At 36.6% G+C, this 14,252-nt stretch overlaps 2 non-coding genes across 2 annotated transcripts; both read left to right on the forward strand.

Moving 5' to 3' along the window:
• Positions 1–1,053: 1,053 nt before the first annotated feature.
• On the forward strand, positions 1,054–1,172 carry LOC112731814 (U5 spliceosomal RNA). The gene has a single exon (XR_003167572.1). It is a non-coding gene; the product is annotated as a U5 spliceosomal RNA (small nuclear RNA).
• Positions 1,173–2,023: 851 nt separating this feature from the next.
• On the forward strand, positions 2,024–2,139 carry LOC112731850 (U5 spliceosomal RNA). Its single transcript, XR_003167605.1, has one exon. It is a non-coding gene; the product is annotated as a U5 spliceosomal RNA (small nuclear RNA).
• Positions 2,140–14,252: the final 12,113 nt, after the last annotated feature.

Here is a 14,252-nt window from a genome sequence, read left to right on the forward strand (position 1 = left end):
TTGGGTCAAATTCTTCAATTTCCCAAAACTAGAAGGAATTAAACCAGTGAGTAAATTATTAGAAAGAGACAATGTTTTTAAATGGCTTAAATTTTTTATCTCCATAGGTATAGAACCTTTAATTTGATTTGTATTAAGAGAGAGTTCAGTCAACTTCTTCATCAATCCAAAGTAAAAGAAATTCGACCCGTGGATAAATTATCTGAAAAAGATAATATTTTTAGATGACTCAAATTATTTATTTCTATTGTATAGGGCCTTCAATTTGATTTGAATTAAGAGAGAATTGGATCAAATTCTTTAATTGGCCAAAACTAGAAGGGATAGTACTCCTTAATGAATTGCAAGAGAGGTCAAGCATCTTAAGTTGACTGAGATTTGAGTGTGTTTTAGGCAGCTTACCTTGGAGTTCATTGGTGGAAGGACCAAGATTGACAAGCTTAGTAAGAGTGCCTATTTCTCTTGGGATGCTTCCATACAACATAACTGATTTAATAGTAATGTGATAAAATTTACCTAAAATGTTTTGTCATAGATAAAACTTGAAGCACTAGCCATTTTGACAAATCTGGTAGCAAGAATAATGAACTAAATTTGAATATCAAAATTGCACCCCCTAAAGAAAAGTAATCTTACACAGTATCTTCCAAAATTTTTAATAAGGATGTGAGAAATAAAGAAAAAGGAAATGCATCATATTGACCTCATTCATAATGGATTGTCTTTCAAATACTAATTGTTGAATATTTTGTCAACTCTTTTATTGGCTTGTGGGGCAGGCACAATTTTTCATTGACAGCTTTTTTTTAACTGAATTTTGAAAAACATATTATACCTTTCTAAGAACATGGAATTATAGGCCTGATAAATGCAATGCAGTAAGGCAACTATTGCATGCCACACGAAACATATTAGAACGGGTTTTGACACTTTGCAGCAACAACCAATGTATGTGTTTGTCTTTTAACAGGTCCTACATCGATGAAGCCACTTATGCTTCTCACATGAGGGTTATTAGAAATAGCAGTGATGGGCAACAACTCCAAAGCACGCAGCCACGCATTATGTACAAAGCGGACTATTCTTTCGCCTTTTACTAAAGAATACCGTGTACATGTTGCATTAAGTGGCATACGCCAATTTTTGAAGGGTTTTCTCCTAATTTAGGAGTTGCCCACAATTGTAGTTATAAAATTTATTTTGTGAATCTTATTGGTAAATTTCTAATAGAGGAATGTTATGCCGTTAAAAAGTTTAGTTTGGTGTGAAAAAATATGTATGGGAGAAATTGTGGTTGAATTTAAGAAATTAGACTTAAATAAGTAGTTTTTAATGCTATTCTAATTATTTACGGTTTTTCTACTATGGAATGGAAGAAGAATCTCTTGATAGGATTTTTTGGTGACTATCTCTTGATAGGATTGATAGTAATGGATTATGGTTCTGAAATTATTGAATGTCAAACTTAGAATTTTTTAAAAATTTTCGTTATGATGAGTTTAAAGGATCATCAACGAGCTTTACAAATAAAATAGACTACTGTACTGATGCTTACACAACAACCGAATGAGTTATACAACATATCACTATAACCAAATACCAACTATGTCACAATTAGAGAACCAAGAAGCTTTTACAAATTAAAGTTTATTGTAAAGCCTACATCCCTACATAACAAGTGACTGTTATTACCATATGACCATAGGTATATCGTCACAAATAAATAACCAGAATCATTATTGGAAAACAGCATGTTATAAGTTTGAAGGACGACTGCTTTTCATATGACCATATCATTGCTTCGAATATTTGAATTCAGTGCATCTGATTATTTGAATTGAGAGAATTCAATTCGTTTTTCTGGTTATAGATGGTAACAGAAATAATTGTACGTGTCAATGTGTCATAAGAAACTGGCTCCAACTTGTTTTGACACAATAAGTCCCACACCGAGGAAACTTCCTATGGGCCTGAAGTGAGAGTTACTACATAAGCTAGTGCTAGTTAAAATCAGAATTTACGCAGCCACGCATTGTGCACAGAGCGAACTATTCTTTCGCCTTTTACTAAAGAAAACCGTGTGCACGTTGCATTCAGTGGCATACACCAATTTTTGAAAGAGCTCTCTCTTTAGAGTGGCTCTACAACAAAGTTCAAAATTTATGCCAATTTTTGAAAGAGCTCTCTCTTTAGAGTGGCTCTACAACAAAGTTCAAAATTTAAATTTAATGCCGTGTGCACGTTGCATTCAGTGGCATACGCCAATTTTTGAAAGAGCTCTCTCTTTAGAGTGGCTCTACAACAAAGTTCAAAATTTAAATTTAATGGTTAATTTTATACGTCCTAATAATATTTCAAAGTTATAAAATCCAGAAATAATATTTCAATGTTATAAAGTCCAGAATATGCTGAGTTAAATTGTAAAATTAAGAATATATGATGAGTTACATTGTAACTGATTTTTGTTGCGGTATTTTTTATTTTTTTTGGTGACTTGCGGTATTTTTTATTTAAATAAATTAAAAAATATTTTATTTATTAAAATAAATGATTTTAGAAATAATTACAAAAATACGTAAAAAATGTTTTATTTTGTTAAATAAAATAAAAAATAGGACAAATGGTAGAAATATGCGAGCATGAGATGAGATTTTAATGAGACATGGATCAACCAAAAACATATTCGAATGAGATGAGATTTTAATGAGACATGGATTAACCAAAAACATATTCGAACTAAATGAGACATGGATCAACCAAACTCTGAGATTTTAATGAGACATGGATCAACCAAAAGTATTTTCGAACTAAGAAGTTTAGTAATTCGAATCAACCCTGTTTGAATTAGTGAGCGTATTTGCAGTCTTAGTAATTCGAAGAGTTCGAATCTACCTAATTCGAATTACATGGTGAGGAATTCGAATTATATTTTGAATCTAGCTTATTCAAATTATGTGTATGTAATTCGAAAATTGCTGTTTGTGCATTGTCTTACTGTCGCCACTTTTTATAATACTCCTAACATTTTTTAAGCCATTTTTTTAAAATTGTTTTGCATGGAATAAAATATTTTTTGCGACATAATTTAAATAAATTTATTAAAAAATAAAAAATTAAAAAATATATTTTATTCTATGCATAAAAAAAAATTAACAAAATATTTAATTACGATATTCTTCAAAATATTCATGAGCTATCAAAAATGGATGAAACTGAAGAGTACCGTATTCGAATTGATAGCTCAAACATTTCGAAGAAATCTCATAATTAAATATTTTGTTAACTTTATTTTTAATGTATAGAATAAAATATATATTTTTTAATTTTTAAATTATTTATTTTTTAATAAATTTATTTAAATTAAATTATGTCACAAAAAAATATTTTATTCCATGCAAAACAATTTAAAATTCACTATTTTTTACTAAAAATAAATTATTTTATCATTTATGAGTTTTAGAAGGGATGAAAATAAAAAAAAAATAGTCTTAGTTTATATATTTTAGTACTCTATGAATACTCACTCTTTGATTTGCTATTTAGTCTCATTTTAATAATAAATACAAATAAAAAATTATTACATGCATATTTATATTTTTTATTTTATTCATCAAAATTATGATGCTATTACTATTATTTATCCCATCAATCAACTATAAAATACAAATAGTTTTTATTTTTTGGCATAAAACAACAAAGTTGCACAAATAAAAAAAAATTCATTTAAAGAGAATGAAGTAATTTTTAAAGAGAAAAATATATGATTTAGTGAACTTTTGGCTAAAAATAAATTATTTTATTATTTATAAATTTTAAAAGAGATGAGAATAAAAAAATTAGTCTTGATTTATATAATTTAATACTTTGAGTATAGTATTTTTTTATTTGTAATTTAGTCTCACTTTTAATAATAAATATAAATAAAAAATTTATTACATGCATATTTATATTTTTTAAATTATATTGTGAAATGATAAGTTAATTTTTTTTATTTATGATATAATTTAAATAGTATATACCATTAAATTATTTGTTTTGTAATTATTTTTTAGATAAAGATTAGTTTTACTATTTGTTTTCATACTAAACTTAAAACGCTGCTGCCTCTAGCGGTTTACACACGTGTCTCAATGCACATAAACTGCTACTTCCAGTAGCGGTTTATGACTAACTATAATCATGCAGAAACCGCGGCAGGAACAGCGGTTTCCATGCTGCCACAACTCAGGAACAGCGGTTTCCATGCTGCCACAACTCAATGTAATCCGCGGCTAGCAGTTTAATAATGCATTTGCGTCTTCATTTTGGAAACAATGCATTTGCGTAATTTTAAAGGTGAAACAATTTATTTAGGTGAATTACCCTTAAAAAAACTAACAAAATATTTAATTACGAAACTTTTTCAAAATATTCATGAATTATCAAAATATTCCATGCATGTTGAAATCAATCAATCAACTACCTAACATCCTCAAAAACAAGACGTAATTTCTAACTACAAGAGCTTCATCAAAACTCCATGTAGTTTTCATAGAAAAAAGCGAAAAGAATGGAACCTTGATGCGCTTGGAGTAGGTGGCAGAGACATAGACGGAGGGAGAATTTCTCACTATATAATTCGAATTGGGGTGATTCGAACTTTCCGATGCATGGTTCCAATTAGTATGATTCGAATTACTAAGACTGCAAACACCCTCACTAATTCGAATATGGTTGATTCGAATTACTAAGCTTCTTAGTTCGAATGAGGTTGATTCGAATTATATAGAGACATGCTTTTAGTTGATCCATGTCTCATTTTTTTGTTTGGCTTAATCATATAAAATCTCATGCAAACTGGCTTATTTCTACCATTTACCCTAAAAAATACTACTCATCGTCTTTTAAATATTGTTATTTATTCAATTTTTAAATTTAATATTTTATTATTTTAATTTTTTAATTAATCATGTTTCCTATTTTTAAGGAACTATTTTTACTTTTATTTAATTTATTATTACACTTGTCACCGTAAAATTTATAACCATTTGCAATGCATTGATTTTTCATAAACTAAACCATAAAATTTGTAACAACTTTTAGTGTACTAAATCAGCCAAGTTTTTAAAATAAATTAAACTCACTTTAATGTTTTTTTTTCTTATTCAAAATATTTAAAACTCATGTCAAAAACACATCTAAAATTAAATAAACAACATAAATACATTCAAAATTATGTATTGATACATCTAAATTATTGGCATTGTGATTGAAGGTTGTGGTAGGCTTAGAGAAGGGGGGTTGAATCTATGTCTTCCTTTTAATTACTGTTGTTACCCTTTTAAAACAGATTTGCAATTCTGATTCTGTTTTAACTTAGCAGCGGAAATTTATGAGACAATTTATTTTTGTCTCATGAATATCAGAAAACAGAACACAGCAGAGAAGAGAAAAGCTAACACCAGCATGTATCCTGGTTCGGTTGCCTTGTGCTATGCAACCTACATCCAGTCTCCTCCACAACTGTGGAAGAATTTCACTATAGTAAACAGTATTACATACACCAATAACACAGGATTGACCCAATCCTTTCACACTCAAGTTCTAACCTAACTTGACATTGGCTATGCTAATACCTAACTATACCTCTTAGTGCTAACCCAACTAAGAAAGGGATACCATTCAGATACTAGATACAAGACACTTAAACAACCTAAAGAAATCAGAAAATAACTCTAGGCTTTTCTCTCAAGTGTATCTCTCAGCCTTTTTCCACTCATGGCTTTTTCTCAAGCTTTCTCACAATGCCTTTTCTCTCTAGAAATTACAGAAAGATAAGCTTAGAAAAGTACATTACAATCAGTAAAATATGAAGGAGATTGACTTCATCAACAACCTCTGTGCTATGCGAAAAACCAGATTAGCAAGCCTCTGATTCAGTTCTTCATACTGGCGGAATGCACCTTTGATTAGGTTACACTGTCCAGTTAGATGAACTTCTTCAAAGAGCTCTCTCAGAACAATAACCTCTATTCACTGGTTTTCTCTCCTTGCTTTTTGAATGAACAGCAAGCTTCTTTTATCTCCTTGCATGTGGCTGAGTTCTTCTTCCAAGGTCAACACCTTGAGCCTTGAGCTTCACCAACCCACAAGCACACTTTTTCTTCTCAAGCATCAAAGTAGAACCTTTGCTTCTGACTTCTCCAACTTGACCGAAAGCCACAAAACAGTAACAATAGAAATCTTCTTATGGTCAACTTGATCTTAGCCATTGAAAAACTACTTGGTCCCCAAGTATCACTTGTGACCGTAGATGTGAAGCAGAATAGGGCAGAGACCAACTTTCCCTTGAATGCCATTTTCGGATATAGCAGAGAGTTGGGAAGAAGGGATGAAGATTTGATGCATGCAAGATGAGATGGATTACCTTTCTTAAGCTTGATTTAGCTTGGGATTTCTGTTTTAGCTTCTGTGCTTCAAGCTTTAACTCTCTCTCTCTTGCTTCTTTGGTTATTGGCTTATGGAGAAACCTTTTTCTCTCTTTCTCTTTCTTACTTTTCTGATGCCATGATTTGACTTGATTAGAGAGGAGAGATACGTTGCACTTCAAAAGAGGGAAGACTTCAATCTTACAAGAGAAGCTTTGTGGGATGGATACGGGTTTGGATTTAATTTCCATTAAGCAACCCGATTGGCCCATCAGTTCCTTAGGCTTCTTTCTTTTGGGCTGTTCTTGCTTCTTTATCCATCAGCCTTGCTATATTACTTTCATACCACTTGGGCTGCTTGAATTGAATTAGGCCTGCAACACAAAATAAATAATTAGCAAAATATACTTATTAATTAAACAAAATCTAATTATTTATTTTGCCAAAAATAATGTTTGTCATCACTAATTAATTAGTTAATTTCTTAACTCAACAATCTCCCCCTTGATGACAAACATGATTTTAAGCAACACTCAAAAGGAAATGAGTTTGAGTTAAGGTTTTAGAGACTCCCTTTGAATGATGTTGCTCCCCCTTTCCTTTTCAACAGTAGCTCCCCCTGAATTTGAGCTCTTTTCTTTTTGTTCCTGTTTACATTAAGCTTAAAAGGAGTTGTTCAAGATGTAACTTGACTAAGGGATTCTTATATAACCAGCAACACATATTCAGCCCAGTATTTCTTATCATTACAACAGCCAAAGCATATTGTAAAACAAAAAATTGCAAAAGCAAAGTTCAGTTCTAATCCGAAACAAAGTTCAGAAAAGAATTAGCAGTATCAATAAATTATCAGCAGCAATCAACTAACTAATCAGAAAAATCAGCAGCATCATTCAATCAGAATCAAAATCAACCTAATCAACCTTTAATAGCTATTACTCCCCCTTTTGTCATCAAGGGCGGATAACATGCAAGATCAACAACAAAACAGCACTATAAATCCTGCAAGAAAGGTTAGTGTACAGCCAAAATAACTGTCTAAATAACTAAAAGTGAATCAGTGTTCAAAGTTATTACAGTTATCCAAGACAACAAAAGTATACCAAGAAGTAGCAAAATAAAACAGAGCTTTTGAGATAAAAAGATGAGCAGCATCAGCAGATTTTATGAGACAAATCCTAGGCATCAGAACCATTCCCTTCCGAGGCAGCTTCCTCTTCAACATCAGTGGCAGCATCTTCATCATTTTGAAGGTTATCAATGAAGGTCATCAGTACAGCCACCCTATCCCTTGACTTCTTCAGGAAGTTCTCATGCTTGCTAGCCAGCTTCCTTTTCTCTTTGCTCAATTCAATCAAGTGGTTCGATTGAGAGACAAACTCTTGAGCAACATCCCTGACCACATTCAGCAGAGTGGATTTCTTCCCAGTGGAAATGGAAGTACCCTCAGTGGAAGGAGCAGTGGAATCCTCAGGGACAAAATCCTCATCTTCATCATCTAGGACGACTCGTTCAGATCGAGTGGGTCCTTTGTTCTGTTTCACTGAACCACCCCCCTTTAGGTATGAATGTCTATTCTCATATTTCTCATTGGTCAAGTCAACACCAAAATACTCAAAAATACAAGTTAGAAACATGCCATAAGGTAGAGCTTTGTCCTTTTCACTTCTAACAGAATCAAACATGTATCTTACCATCAAATATGCAAATGAAATTTCAGTTTTGGTGAGAATGGCATATAAAACAAGAGTATCAGTGTAGGAAACCCTTTGATATGAGCCGCTTTGAGGCAGAATAATATGATTGACTATTCGGTGCAGTTGAGCACGCTCATATCCTAGGGCTTTGTGAGTGGGTGTAATGCCATCTATTAAAGAGATATGTTCACAAATACTAGCCAGGGAATCATTGTAAGAAACACCAACTCCTTCATCCCACTTAACTGACGTGTAGGCACAGGGCCCAACATCAGTATACTTCAAAGCATCACTGACGGTCTCATTGTTTAAAACGATATCTCGGCCCTTGACATACGAATGAGCAGTGCCCTCATGATAAGTCATGTTTGCATAAAACTCTTTGACCAACAAGGGATAAACAGGTTTTTTGATATAAAAAAGGTGATTCCAGTCCAGAAAAATCAAGTTATCAACAAAAGGAAATCCTTTTCTTTTCAAAGATGGCAAATCAGCGAGAAAAGAGGGACATAGGGTACGATACTGGATAACCTTCTCATAAAAATCATTGTTCATGGCAGATTTGAATCTATAAGGGTTATAGTTCGAATGAGAAGTCAAAAAGTGAGCTTTGTGATCAAAAGGTCCAATGTCTGGTTCTTTAACATTCTGGAGAGGGACTCGAGTGTTACCTCGTTGAGAGCGCATTGGAACCGACCTGGATTTTGGTTGAGATGGTTCGGGTATGGGATCCTCAGTCGCCTGACGTTTGCCTTTGGAGGAGCCAGGCTTTGCTGAACTTGGTTTTGAGGAGCCAGGCTTGGAAGGTGTGGCCTTTGGTGGTGGCGTCAGCTTGGCAGAGGTAGGAAACCATGGAGTTTTTTTGGTCCGAGCCATGGGGTCACAGCGATGAGGAGAGGTAGGAGGAGAAGGAGAAGGGGTAAAGGTGCGGTCTTGAGAGCGAGTGGATGGCTTTGTGGGTAGCTTGAAAACCTTCTCACGAGGAGCCCTTTTTGCAATGGTTTTCTTCCTCATTTGGTTAGTTTCAATTTAAGAAGAGGAGAGAGTAGTAAGGGTAGTGGTGAAAACAGAAGTGATGGAGAAGGAGTTATGGAGGGAAGAGAGGGAGTGTTGGTAACCGTACCCAAAAAGCAAGTTTCCAAAACCATGCAACTGCATCACTGACAAACCCCAATTTGACGGTTTGTTTTGCCTTGGATTTAGAACATTTTGATAACCTTTTGTCACATTTAGCCTAAGAATTAGCATGGTTTTGTTATCTCTTCCATGATTGTGCTTAAGTGTAGAAACATGCTTTTTAAGCCTTATTTTGGTAAATTCTAATTTCTGTTTGATTCCATACGATGCCTTGATGTGTTTGCTAGTAATTTCAGGGTTGAAATAGGCTAGGCATGAATCAAAGGAAGCAAGGAAGGAAGCATACAAGTGGAGAGAAGCATAAAAAGTCAAAGAAGCAAAGTCAGCCATGCACGCGCACGCGCACAAGGCGCTCGCGCGCACATTGCAGAATCGACCAGGGACGCGCACGCGTACCATGCGCGCACGCGCCGATGCTGGCACATGACCTCATTAATGCAACACGTGCCTGGCGATTTGAGAGGGTTTCTGAACCCATTTTTGGCGCCAAATTGCTAAGGGAAAGGAATAAAAGGATGAAGGATTAAGGAGGAGGCATGAATCATTCATCACAAAAGATCATTGACCACTTTAGGTGTTAGTTACCATTAGTTTTAGTTTTTTAGTTAGTTTCTAGAGAGAGAAGCTCTCCCTTCTCTCTAGGATTAGGATTAGGTTTAGGTTAATCTCTCTTCTTAGATCTAGGTTTAACTCATGCTTTGATTCACTTTTCATTTACCAATTCTTAATCTCCTCCTCTTCCTCTTTCTAGATGTGTACTTTAATAATTGTAATTCTTCATTTTGTTTTGGATATATTGTTGTTCCTTGGTTTTCTTTTAATAATGCAATTTGAGGTAATTCATGATAATTGTGATTTCCTTTATTGTTGTTGTTAATTCCTTTCAATAATTGTTGTTAGATTTCATTCTTGTTGTTGATTTACTATGTTTCTCTTTTGTGCCTTCCAAGTGTTTGATGAAATGCTTGGTTGGATTTTAGTATAGGTTTTGTATCTCTTGGCTTTGGTAGAGTAATTAGTGACACTTGAGTTATCTAACTCCCTTGTTGAATGATAATTGGATAGATTGCTAATTGATTTGAAAACCTCTAAAGCTAGTCATTCCTTTAGGAGTTGATTAGGACTTGAGAAATCAAATCGATTCATCCACTTGACTTTCCTTCAATTAGTGAGGGTTAACTAAGTGGTAGCAATGATCAATTCTCATCACAATTGAGAAGGATAACTATGATAGGACTTCTAGTTCTCACACCTTGCCAAGAGCCTTTTATAGTTGTTAGTTTATTTTCATTGCCATTTACTTTTCATGCTCCTTATCCAAAACCCCAAAATAACTCATAACCAATAACAAGACACTTCATTGTAAGTCCTAGGGGGAACGACCCGAGGTTTAAATACTTCGGTTTATAAATTTTAGGGGTTTGTACTTGTGACAAACAACTTTTTGTATGAAAGGATTAGTGATTGGTTTAGAAACTATACTTTACAACGAGATTTCATTAGTGAAATTCTAAACCGTCAAAAATCCATTCATCAAAATGGCGCCGTTGCCGGGGATGAGCAATGGTGTTGTGTTATTGGTTGTTGTACATATGTGAATATTGTGAATAGGTTTATCTTTTGTTGTTTCTTAATTTTTGTTAGTTTTATTTTGTTCTCTCATTATGAATTCTCATCACTTTGGCTTTGAGTTTGGTTCTAAGTGTGTTGTAGGAAATGTGGACTTTAATGGCAACATGTACCAAGGATGGAACACTCCAAGATGGGAGGAGCCTCAAGGAATTGATCACTCCTATTGGCATCAACCTCCGGACACTTATAGGTATAATTTCCATCCTAATGCATGCCAATTTAATGGCTATGGTAGCTCCTTTTATGACAACCAACCACCACCATATGCCTATGACGCGTACCCTCAACATGAACCTCAACCATTCTCACAAGCCTTTCATCACCAAACACCACCCTATGATCCATATCCATCATATAACCAATCATCCACACCATATCCTTATGGCCATTATGAGCAAGAACCCTTAGAACCACCACCCTATCAAGATCACTACCAAGAACCACCTCAAATCTCACCATCTCCATACCTTTACCAAGAAGAACCACCTTCCTACTATGAATCCTCTCTTCAAAATAATGAACCTCCATATTCACCTCAAGCCCCAATAGACGAGCCTCTCACTTTGTTACTCCAAGGACAAGAAGCCATGAAGCGGGATACACTTGAGTTTGTGACCAATTTGACCAAGGTGGTGCACACTTTAGCCCACCAATGCTTGAATACTCAAGGTACTTCCGTGACCACATGTGAAAAGTCAAAAGAAGAGCAAAGTGTGAAGGAGAAATTGGAAATTTCGGTGGAGAAGGAGGAGTCAAATTTTGTGTTGGAACAATTGGAGGAGCCTATGATCATTGAAGAAAAGGAAGAGGTGGTTGAAGATTTAGGAGATGTTGAAAGTCCAAGGGAATGTAGCATCGTGGAGGACTCTTCCAAGAAGCTTGATATTGATGTTGAGGAGGGTGCGCAATCTCCAAGGCATATCATCGTTGGAGACTTGGAAGAAGTTTATCAAGAAATGGATTCAATCATAGATGAATTGCTCTCTACAATGGAATCCTTCCCCGTTGGACATGGAGTTGAAATTATAGAAGAGTGTGCATAACCTCCCAAGGAAGATGAGAAGGGCATGGTGTATATTGAAATTGAAGAGTATGAAGAGGTTGATCAAGAGATGACCTTGTTCATCAATGAATTTCTATCCAAAATTGAATCGCCTCTCACTAAACAAGATAAAGTTCTTGAAGATAACACCAAGCCAAGCAAAAAGGGAAAGGCTGAAATCAAGGAAGCCCGTAAAAAGGTGGAAATACACAAAGAAGAGCACAAGGAAGTAGACCTTGCATTGTCTAAGTGTGGGGAAGCCTCTCTCCCCAAATTACCATCCAACACAACTTTCAAGTGGGTAACATTCTTATCCATAAGCTTCACTTTCTCGCTTGAATATGGTTTGATTGAAACGGATGGACAACTTAGAGCTCTTTGTGGAATTAAAAGCAAGAATGAGTTGTGTAGTGGTTGCAAGTTAGGAATTAGGCTCATCAAGGCCAAGGCCTCAAGGTATAGGGATGATGTTGGGACAAGGATCACTTTATATGGATCTAGGAGGAAGCATTGGTGGAGCAAAGAGAATTCTATGAGTCAATCACCTCTATGCCAACCGCTCATCCGACAAAACCATGAAACTCAACTAACGGATGGGTGTGAAGACAAGATATGGGATCCCGGTTCGCTAAATGAAGACCAACTATGGGGACTCATATCTTGGGTAGAACTTTGCCCAAGTTTGATGAATGTGGTTGGAAATTCTGTCAACCAATTGAGAAGCAAGGATCCTTGGAGATTCAAGGATGAGTACAAACATAAGCCACCATGACAATAAGCATCTCAAATGTCCAACTTAAGGACTTAAACTAAAAGTGCTAGGTGGGAGACACCCCACCATGGTAAACTCTTTTCATTCCCTTTTAAATTTGCCTAATAAGTGATTTGAGTTACCATTGTAGGTAGATGCTTCATACAAATTTGTTTGTACAATTTAATTGTTAGCTTAGTCACATGCATGTTGTGTTTAGTAGTAGATGAATAATACCAAAACTTGCATTTTTTGTGAATTCTATGATGATTGAGTGAATAAGAGTTGTGAACACTAAGGGAAACACCCAAAAAAAAAAAAGGAGGGGGCGCAGACGCGCACTACATGCGGGCGCGCCAACTATTAGATCCTGAAAGTTCGCGCGGACGCGCATCTGCCGCGTCCGCGCCGATCTGCTGCTGCAACTGCTTGGGCCAAATTCCAGAGAGTTAAGCCATTTCTGGGCTGGCTCTAGGCCCCAGGCCCAACCCTATCTGCGCGAGCGCGCGCATCGCGCCTGCGCGCCATTTCACGAATTCGTCAATGCAAGCGGACGCGCACTTGCCGCGCGCGCGTCCTTGCGCGGTGCCACCAAACTAGGCCATGGACCAGAGAGTTGGGCATACCTCAAGCCCATTCTAAGCCTAAGGCCCAATCTCATGTACGCGTGCGCGCACTGTACGCTCACGCGTAGATCTCCATTCCCCTCAATGCACGCGGACGCGTATTTGCCGCGTGCGCGCAGATCGAGTAGCGCGACCTTCAGGCCATTCTCCAGAGAGTTAGGCCTGGGTTGGGCCAACTCTAAGCCCCTAGCCCAACTCCATGCACGCGTGCGCGCACGGTACGCGCACGCGCCCTTCTCTATTTCGCTCACCCTCGCCTAAGCGCGTTGTACGCGCCAGCGTAAGACCCCATTTTTCTCAATGGGCGCGGACGCGCAAGGTGCGCGCACGCGCCAATTCAAAAATCGGGATAACCCTAGCTCGCGAGGCACACTGCGCAGTCGCGCAAACCATCCCTCTCAACCTCCATCTTCTTCCCCTCGCCCCATCTACCATCGCTGCAGCAGCATCGCCTCCGCCGCCGCACCACCTTCACCGTCGGCGACTCTCACTCACCCTCAACCCCTCTTCCCTTCTCACCCCTACCCGTTCTCTCTCTCCCCCTCTCACCGCCACCCATTCTCTTTCTCACTCTTCTCACCCTCCGCCCTTCAGTTTCCCGCACCCCCACCGCGCCACCGTTCACGGCGGTGCCACTCTGTTTCTGCTGCCTTATCCCCCCCATTTCCATTTTCAGTTTTTCCGGCTCCCAGGTTCCTGCTCCATTTCTGCTATCTCTGTTTCTATTTTCCCTTTTTCATTTTTTTTGTTAATTCCTAGAATTTCATGATTAGTAGCATTAGACTGTTGTATGTTAGGATTAGTTAGAAATACTTGCGGTTAGGTAGCTAGGACTGGATAGAGGATTCTAGGCCTGATAAGTGCTCCGTACGTGCTTACTTGCTGTTTGTCTGTTTGAATGTTGTATGCTGCTTTTGGCCTACCTTTTTATGCACTTCTTGTTGCCTGAATGCTATACCA

Source organism: Arachis hypogaea, chromosome 12, assembly GCF_003086295.3.
Source record: "Arachis hypogaea cultivar Tifrunner chromosome 12, arahy.Tifrunner.gnm2.J5K5, whole genome shotgun sequence".
Lineage (NCBI taxonomy): Eukaryota > Viridiplantae > Streptophyta > Magnoliopsida > Fabales > Fabaceae > Arachis > Arachis hypogaea.